The sequence below is a fragment of the Atta colombica genome, unplaced genomic scaffold (assembly GCF_001594045.1).
Source record: "Atta colombica isolate Treedump-2 unplaced genomic scaffold, Acol1.0 scaffold53, whole genome shotgun sequence".
Classification (NCBI taxonomy): domain Eukaryota; kingdom Metazoa; phylum Arthropoda; class Insecta; order Hymenoptera; family Formicidae; genus Atta; species Atta colombica.
Window position 1 is genome coordinate 45,425 of NW_017259543.1, and position 9,613 is coordinate 55,037.

Sequence of the window (9,613 nt, forward strand, 5' to 3'; positions counted from 1 at the left end):
TGTAATTATTACCGCTATAATATTGTTAGTCATTTTATATTTTAAATATTTTTTAAACAATTTTTTAAAATAATTTAATTAATAATGTAATATAATTAACAACGATCAAATTTATAGTAGTTTTTGGGAACATCCATAAATTATTTTTTTTAGTATATGGTACAGAAATATAAATGTAATTATTGCTAGTGATTATTTATTACGTTATATATTGAGCGAAAAGCATTTGTGACTATAATTTTATGGTAAAATAATTATTTTACCATAGTTAAGAGCTCCAGTTTTATGATTATTACTGCTACAATGTTAGTGTAGTTCTCTCAACAAGAAAAAATTTTATTGCACATTAAGATAATTTCAAATGTTAATATAGTGAAACATCAAGATATAAATGAAAATAAAATAAACATTTTTTTATTCAGTAAATGTAATCACGTCTGCCTAATTGGCCTTCTCACTTAATCAAATCTTAATGAATAAATTATATATAAATAATGCGCTATTTATACCTATTCGGCCCCCACAAACAAATTTTTTTTAGCTAAACGAAATGAACGCAAAAATTTTTTTGCGGATTCTGAGAGCGCATAAAAAGCGCATTATTTATTCATTATTAAGATTTGATTAAGTGGGAGAGGAGGCAGCTAGACAGACGTAATGTAATCGCAATTATATATAGTGAATGTATACACTGAGAAAAATGGTCTGGTTGAATTAAATAGTAATTCTGATGGAAAATGGACGAATCAGAATTTTCTGGTTAAGTTCTACTAGAATTCTAATTGAGATAATTAAAATTCTGATTGATAAATAATTATTCTAGTAAAAATAAGATAATTCTAGATTTTATCAGAAATATTGTGTCAACCAGAATTCCGATTATCTCAATTAGAATTCTAATAAATTTAACCAGAAAATTCTAATTTATTCCCTTTTCAACCAGAAATTGTTTTCAGTGTAACTATTTTCTTAAATTCACATGTGATAATAAAAAATATGTTAACAAGAGGCTAAATTTTCAAGCAGTGTGACAATTATTAATAACACAATTGATTATATTTATATGTTTAAAACAATTATAAACATATAGTTATCCCAAAAAATGATTATAAATAATAATTAAATTATATTCAAATTAATTGCAATTATTTTTTTTCCGACATAGCAATAATAACTGTAAAAATCGAGCCATCCTAGTCATTATTATTATACCATGCAATTACAATTACGAAACAGTACAGTTTTTTTCTCAGTACAACAATATAAATAGGCACCGGTTACTCCTTTAACTATTTTTGTCGATCTTTTCCGGGATGGAGCGTCCGAAATGCCAGTTGGAAATGATTGCAGCGCGATATACGGCTCTTAACGTCATGATTTCGCGGAACGTCATGCTTTGACAGAGTTCTTCTCCATCATATACCTGACAATCCAGGAAGCCGCGTGAGATTCTTCCTCGACCGACCGTGATGATGACTAAATCTCAAAACGCTTCCTGATCGTTTACATAACACGCTCAAGGATTGCGTTACTAATGTCGATGAAATCGTTACACAAACGATCTTCGTGCTCCTGCAAACGATCGACATTGCGGATCGATCGAAGACAAACGGCGGCGTAACGCGCGTTACGAGTACGGCTTACGACCTTGCGCACGTAAATTTATCGTGCCAGGTAAGTAAAATCTCGCTCGTTCCTCCGCTTCGTTTTTATTCAACGGCGAGACCTTGGCGAACTGTCAAGGATCCTCGTCGAATGAATCGTTTTCATCGCTGTCGACATCATTATATGCTCGCTGGACAATGGATCGGAGTGGAACGGTATAAAATTAGTATCGTAATTGGACATTCAGTCACTTTCGCAACGATTTTTAAACTTATCTGCATCGAAGAACGTATAATTTATTATTCGGTTGCAATGAAAATCGGAGAAATTTATCGTTCGATTTATTTTGTAATCCTTGCACTGAAAGAAAAGATTGACTGAATATGGCATAGGATTTTTTATTTGTTGCAGCAGCTTTTCTTTCAGTGTGTAATTTTTTAAAATCTTTATTTGCAGGAAGGTGTTTTGTTATTTTTAACTTCCATGTGTATCAAAATATAAAATATTTTAATTTTAGTTTATTATTTGCTAACAACATACATTGATGTGAATATTGTTTACTTTGAAGCAATCTATTTTTGTGATTAAACTTGTTGAATTTTGAGGTAAATAATGATATCATTTTAATATATATATTGTGCACTTATTGTTAGTAAAATAATACTAAAAGGAAATAAACAAAGGAAAATAAAATAATTAACTTAATATTTTGAGCAATTTAACACATTTCTAAATAAATTTATTATATTTCTTGAGTTAAATTGATTTAACCTCATTGCTTTAATTAAATTAATAACGAAACATTGAGTAGAAGCAAAAGCGATCTATAAAAATGATTAAAAATAATTCAAATTGAATATAATTAACATTGTAAATTTAACAATGTGAATGCTGTGGGATTTAGGTCTGTTATTTTCTCTTTTCTTCGAAATGTATGGTATACGATATGTATGTATATAAATAGAAAGACATTAATACAACTATTGTCCATCGCAACGGACGATACGGCGGAGAAAGAAGGACTTGACATTTAAATATCTTGATATTTGATACTTACTTTGAGGTTTTTAATTCTACGTTATTAAATATTGTATTAAGTGATCAAATTTAATCCAAGTCAATTTAATTGTCGAGTAATTTACATTTCAACTTGCAATGTGTATTCAAAATGTAATATTTTAACACAAAACATGTCATGTTAAAGAAACAGTTATACCTCAACCTCATCTATTTTTGAGATTGTATTGTTTAGTTTGCAAAATAAATGTGTTTCTTATACTGAGAAAAAAATATTTAAAAATTTATTTATGGAATTTAAAGTTTATTGTTAATAAATCCTTATTTAAATACAGCGAAATAGAATTTTATTTCAAGCAAATAAATTATTTTATCTATTTTATTTTTTTACAGTTAATGAGATGTATTCATAAAAATGTATATTTGTTTTTTTTTTGGAACCAATGAAAATTAAAGTTAAACCAAAGAAAATTATATGTAATATTCGCTTGAGAATATTTCTATTTTTTTCTTAATCTAAGTTAAATTGTTAACTTTATTGTTTTAGCTAAATTAATGAACCCCAGCAATAACAATTCTTAGGAAACATTAACAACATGACTCAAATTACATGATTCAAATTAGATATATAATTTGATACCAATTTAACAGTGTGCAACGTAATTCGATGGACAGACGAGAATATACAGTAAGATGACGTATTCCTTAAGAAAGCAAAGAACGACATTGAAAAAAATTCAATATTAATTGCAACTAAATTTTAATAGATAAACATTTTTTAATTGTTAATGAAACACTTAAACAATATCATTTATTATATTTGTAAATAACTAGTAACATTTAGTGGATTATCACATAAGCTCACAACAAAAATTACGTTCACATTTATTATTTTTATTTATTATTTTACATTTATTATTTATTTTTACATTTAAAAGAGGGACTATTTAATCATGTTTTAAATTTGGGTATCATTGTAAAGTGAGATGAAGAGTTAAAATTTGATACTATTCTTCTTCATTTGGAGCGGTTGATCACTGAGGTATATATCTATAAGATATATCTTAGTGATCAACCTTTAAATCGGACCACGTCATAGTTGTGACGCTCACTGAAACGCGGCTAGTTAGGATTGCCGTTTAGAACTTTAGGAAAGGAATGGTCAGGATCTTCGAAATAATTTCGGGTTTCTGCAATTGGGTTTCGAAGGTCGGGCAGGTAACGGGCCGTTATCGCGTCGGCGTCGCGCGTAACGCCTTTACCAGCGGACCCCGGATTCGCTGGTCCGTGAACACGGTGGCGTATACGCTTATTATGTAACGACGTTAACTGTAAATATTTACCGGAGGGTCCCCACCAGGGGCGCGGCACGGTGCGGGCGCGATTGTGCGCGTCGGCACGGAAAGTAGACCGAAAGAAGTAAGGCGGTGAGGTGAGGCGGGTTGCCGAAGAGGAAGAAGTCGCGGAGGGTCGGACCCGTGAGAGCGCGGTGAGAGGAGCTCATGGCGTATTTAAAAATATACCGAAGTGGAGCACCCCGCTAGGCTCTTGAAAACGAGAGAGCGAGCGCGAGAGAGAGAGAGAGAGAGAGAGAGAGAGAGAGCCACTGCACTAAGAGTATGCGACCATGTGCAGAATCATTCTTTGTTCCGAGATGCAAGAGTCTAATGATCCAAGAATTTCTCCGAGAATTTAATATTCGCCGAGATTTCTTTCCGTTTGCGGCTGAAAAGAGCTGAGAAGCGTAGAGATTGAAATCGATCTATAATTCTCCGTTCTTGCGCGTGATTGAGTAATTAGAAAGATATATTTACGGTCTAGAAAGATGCGTTCTCAAGATTACATTGAATCTCGAATTGTTGTGAATGTCGATCGAAATTAAAAACTTCTATCGAAAGTTCTAATAGACTCGATTGTTTCGGAAATCCGAAAAAACGCGTTGAAAATTTTATAAGATTTGAATGTTTGGACAATATGCTTTTTTCTTTTTTTAACCACTTTTTTGTTGCAATATAAACACACTGAAAAAAAATATAGTCAATTTTAATAAATATTTAGTTGGATACGGTCAACTAAATATTTATTAAATATAAAGATATATGTATTTGATACAAGAAATGTTAATTTGATTTAACAATCTTTTTTTTTTATTGAACAAATATTTACTTATTGTAAGTTTGGCAGTATTGAACTAAATATTTATTAAAATTACAATAACTATATTTTTTTCTCAACGCATGAATGACAAATTTATTTTTAAAAATTTTAAATTGTTTATTTGGAAACATAAACAGTTCGAATCTTTATACGATGGAATTATTAAAAAATTTTCAAAAGACGAAAAACATCCATTTGACTTAAAAGAACTATTTTTATGAATTTATAATTCTACAGATTTGGAGATTTTTAAGCAATCCATAATCTTGAAGACGAAGAGTCAATTCGCTTTATGTGATATTTGCGACATTAATTCAACGAGAAGTATTATAATTATAAAAGCAATAATTTATACAATAGTTATCTTTTTTTTCTCGCGTGTCATTTACGAAGGAAATAAATATTTCATGGTTGTACAGTAAAAAAAACATTTTGTTTGTGTGAAAATTCTCGTGTATGAAAAAACTCGTTGAAATTCTTGTATTGAATTTTCAACAGTCTTGATTGTTAATTAAATTTGATATAATTGTGTTATTTGAATATTTCGTGTTAAATTCATATCACTTTTTAGTGATAAAATGACAATTTATGTAAGTGAAAAAATATATGTTGATTTAAAACGCATATTCTAAAATAATTGTTTAAAATAATTGTATCTACATGTCTGTTTAATATATTCTATACATCAATATTAAGATTAGAAACAAGATTGCTTATATGAGCACATTATTTACGCAAGAGAAGCACCTATTACGGTCAAAGTTAGATGTTGGAATAATACATCTGTATGTATTTTAAATAAACTTATCTTAGATATATAACTGTGCACTACGCATTACTTATACATGTTCAATTTTACTAAAGAAATAAGCTTCCACAATTTTGTTCTAAATTGGATCAATTTTTAAACATAATATTTGTTTTTTCTATCGTATCTATTCATTTCACATAAATTAACACAAAAATTCAGATGGAGCGTTTAAGAACATGAAATATATTATTATTAATTTAACATAGAATTTCCAACTAGGTACGTATATATAATTCTATTCTAATTGTAAATGGATTAGAGGTATAGTTTTCGTTTTTGAATACAAATATGCTTAGTGTCACGACTGCAGCTGCTTTCATCGATATCGCCGTATTACATTCGTTACTTTCGAGCGAAGTAACGTAATCGCATTTAAATCGTATTATGTACGACAGTTAATACGTGATTTACGCGATGGGGTTTTTATTCGCTAAAAGTTGCATCTAATGACGTCATTAATTCGCCAGAGAATTCTCTCGACTCTGTTGCTATTCGCTTGAAGCAAGTTTCTTAATTCATTCGCGAATTTGCTGATGAAAGTTTCTATACGCTTGGTTTTTATTCGCGACTAAAATTTTGAAGTCGCAGCGTTAAGTGATCGCTAATGATCAAGCGAATAGTTGGTCACAAAGCACAACAGCGACTCGAAGTATGTCATTCGATGACATAATTATTCTCTGACGTTTATGGTGGTTTGAGTGACCGAGGCGTTTCAAAAGAATTCATCTTCTCACGCTGACGACTTAAAATTCGCTCTGGAGGAGCAGCAAGAAACTAGCGACAAACCAACGACAAGCTAGCGATAAGCGTCGAAAGCGCACTGAGAAAAAGGATTTTGTTAATTTAGCAAGCCACTTTAATCGGTGATCAGTAAATATGTGACAACAAATTTTATTGTTGTGATTGTTGCTAGTCTGCTATACCAACCAATTATTAGTAACTGAAGCAAACTATATAGAATCTAATCTATCTTTTGGATAAACTTTCGTTTACATAGAATTCGTAGATGATCGTTTTAAGTCGTAGGAAACCGACCAAACACAATCAAATATAAAGAAAATACTTGACTAGAATTGATTAATTTCTTATGATTTGAGATCCTGCAACCGTCTACGACTTTTATATATATATATATGAGCCTTTTATTTGTTAGCGATACTATTGATTATTTATTACATTGACAAATTAATTTGCAATCGTAACAAATCGATCGTTTTTTTAACAAATGTCACATTTGCTTTCCCTTGATTTGTTTCTGTAACAAAATCATTTCTCTTAGTGCGGTATTCGCCGCGTTGACGACTGTACGCTACAAGACACCCACGTTTAGAAGAAGTTTTTAGTAGCGATGACGTCACTAGACACAGCTTTTAGCGAATAAAAGTCGCCCTGTGTAAATCACGCTTTAGCGCAGCGCCGCGTTCAAGCGTGAGTTCGCGTAGCGGAGTTCGGCACGCAACGCGGCCTTTCGCGACGACGAGATGGGCATTACCGCCTGTGCAAACTGGGCCAATGGGTCATACCACACACGAGCGAGTTTCCCGCGTATCTTCGTCGTCGCCTCGCCATTTTGTCGGCGCTCCTTATCGCCACTTTCGCGAAAGAGGACGACGAGTACCGCAGAGCCTAAAAAAAAAAAAAAAAATACTGAGCTCGTGGTATCTTCTAATCGTCTAGAATTTGTTTACGATTCGTAAATAAAATGGAAAAAAAGAAACAACACACATATATTAAATGGGTTTTTAGATCAAGATCATTGTCTGATAAATTTAAAAAAAATCTCAATTTCTTTTATTTAGATGTAAGGACTCATCAAAATTTATAATTTGTGTTTTACGTAAAATTAATAACGATATCTTGTTAAATTATTATTCGTATATTGTTAAATTTAATGTCACATTATACTCAATTTAAATAATTTTTAATCATTTCTGTAAGTCATCGTGTTATTTCTATAATTCAACATATCATTAATTTGATTACAATGGAGTTAAAGAACTTAATTCGAGAAAATATGCTAAATTTAATTCAGATATTATTTAATAAGTATTTATTAATATGGACGTTGTTTAATTCGAAACTAATTGCAAAAATGATTTACATTTTGACACACTTAGAATTTAATGAAAAGTTAACTCATGAATTACAGTCGTTTCTTTGATGTCTAACTGTGTACTTATATAAGGTAATCTTAGATCAAGGTTACTTTATAATCTTAAAAATTTCAATAATTTATGTACGTGGAAATGTTAAGGTTTAATACTCGTATAAAGCATTAGAATTTAATACGAAATTATTAACAATCTCATTAAATTATCGTCCATGTAACCTTATTAAACCTTTCGAGTTGCCTCTCAATTTGCGATATGGTTTTGATTAAAAAAATCGACTAATTGTGGAACGGGGATGTGGAGTTCACGGTATGCTGGTCGAGGTCGATCGGCGAAACGTGAGCACGCAACGTTTTATTACTATTTAATTTATGTTAACGTGGTAACATAGAGTTATGTTGATATCAGCGATGTAACGGGATGTCTTGCACGACCTTGCAATTAAGATCTATGTATGTACATGTATAAAGTGTATGCATTTGTATATACGTACTGCAGTTCTTTGAAGCCGTCTCTTACGTAAAAGCGGTAAGTACCTGTGAACGTAATGTTTCCTACGTTTGCATATTACTTACCACTGCATAATAGACGTTGATGAAGCGCACGCGACACATACCGTTGCGTTTAGAAATAGATATTTTGCGCGCAAATACGTTCAATACGTGCGTGAACACTTTGAAAATCACGCTAAATACAATACACCGATATTGGATCATTGTATACAATAAATAGAAAATAAAAATCTTAAATAGTCAAGTTTAAGTTGGATCTTTAGTGCTTAAATAATTCGGCGTGAATTTATATATTACTTCATTTCTGTAAACTGCACGCCGGATTAATTTTCAGTCTTGGTACGCAATTCTAACAGAATCAGAATAGTAATGTCATAAATTAAGTTGACAAGGAATTTAATAAAATTAATGTTCATAGGTATCTTGGAAAAGATATTTTAATAATCTGATGCTAATAATTTTAAACTTGTAAGTAATTTTATTGCGAAAATTATTACACCTCATTAAATTGTAATTCATGTTAATTCATGTGATCTTCGAGTGGCCTTGATTTGGGGAAATGTGCGACTGTTTTGCAGTCAATTCATGCGTACACGATTGTTAAGCTCGTATAATATTGTAACATTGTTGGCGATCGCTCAATTTTGCAATCTCGCAATTAGTAAGTCCCACTCGACTCCAAAGTTGCATGTAAAATAAACGATTACCTCGAGGAATGATACATTGAGACGCGATGTTTACGGAAATGTAAGTACGTGTGCAGCGCAAAATGCGAGGTTGCATCGCGTCTTCAATGCCGAGTGCATTCCAAGTCCTTAGACACGATCCTTGAATATTTCCCTCAAGCTTCTCGAGATACTACGTTTCTGTAATTCTTGAAATTTCCATTGGTATTGAGAATCCTTAATTTCAATTTTTTCCTAAATGAATGAACGTGTTTTAAAAATCGGATTTTCTGAAAAATCGAAAATCTTTCGATTTATCCAAGCATCCTCAATTTATTGCGTTATCTTGTAAAAAGCGGTAATAAAAGGAGAATTAAGAAAATATTAAAATTGTTATAAATGTAAATATTATTTTTTATAAAACTATTTTTTCATTATTTTATTTTTTGTTAGATATAAAACGTTTACGTGGAGCGTAAGCTCCATTTGTGGAGCTTTCTATGCAGGGTTGTTTTAGCTAAATAGAAAAAAATATTCTCTGATTTTTTTTCTTAACTGAAGCCTAAAAAAAGCGTTGAATAAAAACAAAGAAAAAATTATTAATTAGAAATAAAAAATACAAAAAGAAAATGGAAAGTGACAAGTGACATAAAACTTTTGCTGCATTTTCAAAAAAACTCCAATTAAATGAAAGAACAAGCATTTATCTTCTCGTCTCTATTTCTGTAACTTCTT

General features: G+C 31.1%; 1 pseudogene; it reads right to left on the reverse strand.

Moving 5' to 3' along the window:
• Window positions 1–6,995: 6,995 nt before the first annotated feature.
• On the reverse strand, window positions 6,996–8,937 carry LOC108691839 (annotated as a pseudogene).
• Between the last annotated feature and the right edge of the window lie 676 nt (window positions 8,938–9,613).